We start from the raw sequence: 4,312 nt of genomic DNA on the forward strand, positions 1-4,312 counted from the left end.
GAAACTCCATCTTCCATGATCTCATCACATTGCTTTCTTTCTTGTTCTTTTTTCTTAGGTCGCTTACATCATCAGTCCCCCCTCCCGCCCCCCGCCCCGCCGACCAATCAAGCTCCTTACCCAAGACACTTTGTAGCATAAGAACAAAGCTACAATATCCCATTATTTCCTATGACATGCAAGCTCAACATCAACCAGAAAGGCAAAAATTTACTCAAGTTTCTTTCTTATGGAAAATATAATCATTAGGTGGCCAAATAGATGTGATTATAAAGTTATAAACTATAGCTCCTTTGCAGACACTATGCCAAAAAAGCAATCAGACGACAGAGGAGATCTGTCGTCTAATCAAAAAAATTTCTGTTGTCTAGTACGGTGCCGTCTCTTAGGGGTATCAGACGACATAATTTTTTTTGGTCTTCTGTCGCTTGATGAAATCAAGACATGAGCTAATTGTTTGTACTAGTGAATTCAAACGACAGATAAATGTCATGTGCATTCAGTTCAGATTACATTTATCTATCGTCTTTAATAGCCTACAATAACATTTATCTGTTGTTTCAGTGCACAAGTAACAACATATTTTTTTCTTGTTTATGTTGTTATTAGATATGTCCAACAACATATTTAGATTTCATTTTGTTGTTGCTTTTTATTTCAGATGACAATTTTCTGTTGTTTGAGCGCACAAGTAACAACATATTTTTTCTTGTTTCTGTTGTTCTTAGATATGTCAAACAACATATTTGGATTTCATTTTGTCGTTGTTTTTCATTTCAGATGACAATTTTCTGTTGTTTGAGCGCACAAGTAACAACATATTTTTCCTTGTTTCTGTTGTTCTTAGATATGTCCAACAACATATTTGGATTTCATTTTGTCGTTGCTTGTTATTTCAGATGACAATTTTCTGTTGTTTGAGTTCACAAGTAACAACATTTTTTCTTGTTTTTGTTGTTCTTAGATATGTCCAACAACATATTTGGATTTCATTTTGTTGTTGCTTTCTAATTCAGATGACATATTTGTATTCTCGTTGCGCCACAATTATGTAAATCTGAAAACTACCCAATGCATTCATCAAATATGGAATCCATTCATAAAAATACAAATATTTGATTAATCTGTTACTGCACCTATACATACATTACTGCAGCTATACATACATCCATAATATAGCTAAACTTAGTAAACATCAGTTCAATAACCCATAACAGTTGGCATGATCAACAAATGGAACCCAAAAAACACTGATGTCTCATACTATTGATCATGGTTGGTGAAGGCAGATTTAGATGGTGCACAGAAATAGATCATTTGTAGTGCCTTCATCCTTAGGGCTATTGCTTGAGCTTTGGCTGTGTTGTTAAACAGGAGAGTCATGGCTTGAAAGAAACAGATATGATCAATAGTCAGCAATATGTATCAATAAATGAGGTTAGAATCAAGAGGAAGACAAATACAATTACATTTATGCTTCAATTCGATAGGATGTGGTTGCACAGAGATATTTATCGGCAAATGCCTTCAATGTAATGATGTAGAAATAAAGGAGATAGTAAGTTGAAATGAAACTATATATCTGCAAAAATTTCATAGAAAAAAGGAAAAAAAACCAAAAAACCACATGTACAGTTTGTTACCTGGGGTCAGGATAAGGCTGAATAGAGAGGGGTTTTTTTCCAAGGCGTTGACGTCAATTGGAGAACTACCTATTGCATAAACAATTATGTTTAGCCTGGTTATGATAGACTCTGAAAAATACAATAGTTGAAAGGCAAATATAGCATACATGACAGCAAGCCTGAAGGCTAAAGACTTAAATTTCATACATTTGTAAGAAAGCATTAGCATATAGAGATTGAATGCAGATAAGAGCAATAGGATTTGAAACAGAGAAAAGTCATGCATTAGTGCTGAGAATGTGATTGGAGAACAAGTGTAACCGTTATTGACAATAGGCGGGTCTGCAAGTTCACAATATATTACTGAAATGCACTTGATCATTTCTTCAAAAAGGCAATTTGGTGATTCTGGAACATGATTAGAGAAATAAGTTCCAAGATGTTCTTCTGCATATAAATTTGAAGTTCCAAACTGCGCTTGCTGAAGAGACAACATAGAAGCCACAAATTAGAGAAGCCTATAACTTTAAGTAACCTAATCAGAGTAAGGACAAATATAAGAAGCTAACTACCATTTAGGATATTTTTTTTCAAATCAAGTTACCTCCAGCATTGAGAAAGGTCAGAAGTGGTATGAATCTACAGTTCTAGTTCCGTACCTTTTGTTCTCGAGAGAAGTTTTTGGTGAACAAGTTGAAATATGACACCAATTTGCTTACTGTCGGATGTTGCATTAACATAAGAGACTACCTTTGGGAGTGAGTCTTCGATCGTAGCATCATATGATATGTGCTGATAACTTAAAGCTGTAGCTAAATCATTACGTGCCACAAGTTGGTCATGCAATTTTTTTTGAATCTGTAAAATCTGACTAACTGATAGACCCACAAATCAACAGTACCAGCAGCCCCAATTAATCTTTAGGTATGCATCTACCATTAGTCTGTACAGAATAGTGAAGCCCTATATTTGCAGACAAATTGCAAGAATTTCAGCAAGCCTTAATTCAATTTATATAGCAATAGTACTACAAGCAAGAAGTAAAGTAAACAAAATAAAAAATAAAGCAAACCTGAATTCTTGAGTTCATCATTGGCTTCATCTTTCACATTCACACAGCTCTTATTTGAACTCAAACCCAAGAAATCCCTCTCCATTTTTAGCTCAAAACCACAAAGATTTGCAGAGCTGAATTACAGCAAGAAGTAAAAAAGTAACTTCCAGAATCTTAAAAGCCAAGACAAGAACAAGCTCTCTTATCTGAACCTTAATTGTTCCAACAGTAACAAAAACAAAGCTCCTGAACCATGAAATAATAAAGATTTTACTAAATTCTTACTTCTCTGGATATAGAAACTAATTGAAGCAAATAAGGGAGCAAAGAGAAATATAAAGAAAGATAGATCCAGTAAAGTTTAGAGCCATGATTAGAACATAACATACCTCGAGCTGGGTGCAAACATTTCTCATGTCAATAGTTGGACCACCTTGACATTTTATCCTCACTGCTTCTTCATGTTTCCAATGGTTATGAATATCATTCAGCATATTGTGAGTCAAACCATCTCTCCCTACAAGAAATCAAACCATAGTAACAATAAGATGTCGGCAGAGAAAAATAAGAGGAAGAAGACTAAACTATCAGTGCATACACTGCTTGTTCTTGTTCTGTACCTTAGTTAAAACATAGAAAACTTCAAACAATGCAAAAGTACAAACTTTGCATAGCCAAGTTTGATCAATGAACAAAAGGAATACAACCTCACAAAGCAAATGCACTGTATGGAATTCAAACACCAAATTTCTCAAGACCCAAAACTACCAATTGTATCATATACTCTCCCCAGCTCAAAAACCTCAAACCAATACCAAGTTGAAGAAATACCACCTCCAGTTCATACCCAAATTCCTAATCAAAGTAGTGAAATCAAGACTGAAACTACAAATACTATCAAATACTCATCCAGTTCTACACATCACTTCATAAAACACATCAAACAAAGAAAAAAGCTTACACAACAAGAACAACCAAATACCCAATTCCTAAGCACATTACACTATTAGAAACCTTAAAATCAGAACCATTATACAAAAATAAGAATACCCAGATTATCAAACAAACTCTACATCTCATCAAATATGAAAAATCATTACACAAATTGATTTGTTTCTTGGGTTTCCCTCTCTGACATTTCTCCACCAATTATCAACTACAACGGGAAGAAACCTCAAAATCAGCTCAATCATTCAAAAATAGAAATACCCAGATTATCAAACAAACTCTGCAGCTCATCAAATACGAAAAATCATTACCCAAATTGATTTGCTTCTTGGTTTTCCCTCTGACATTTCTCCACCAAAATTTGAAGGATTAGGGTTAGGTTTTGGCTCCGTGTCAACCGCTTCGAAGTCGATCTTCGGAGGATCCAAGGGCGGCGCTATGGCTATGGCTGCTGCAACTCTGCAAATTTATCTTTATGCAGAAGAGAGATGGGTAGAGACGGAGAGAGAGCGAGAAGAACCCGGAATCTGTAAACCCAGAGATAAAGAACAGAGTGTGCATGAGTGAGTATTAGCAATCAAAGTTACTTGAAATACACTATGGAAATTAACAGAGTACCTGATGCCGGTCGCGCCTTCGTCATTGCAGTTGTGTTAAGTTCATCCGTCGCTGGCATTTGGTGCTC

General features: G+C 35.3%; 1 long non-coding RNA gene across 1 annotated transcript; it reads right to left on the bottom strand.

Moving 5' to 3' along the window:
• Positions 1-2,884: 2,884 nt before the first annotated feature.
• On the bottom strand, positions 2,885-4,031 carry LOC112188955. Its single transcript, XR_002931649.2, has 3 exons — positions 3,939-4,031; positions 3,069-3,196; positions 2,885-2,925 (listed from the first exon to the last, which is right to left on the bottom strand). It is a non-coding gene; the product is annotated as an uncharacterized LOC112188955 (long non-coding RNA).
• Positions 4,032-4,312: the final 281 nt, after the last annotated feature.

The sequence above is a fragment of the Rosa chinensis genome, chromosome 1, assembly GCF_002994745.2.
Source record: "Rosa chinensis cultivar Old Blush chromosome 1, RchiOBHm-V2, whole genome shotgun sequence".
NCBI lineage: Eukaryota > Viridiplantae > Streptophyta > Magnoliopsida > Rosales > Rosaceae > Rosa > Rosa chinensis.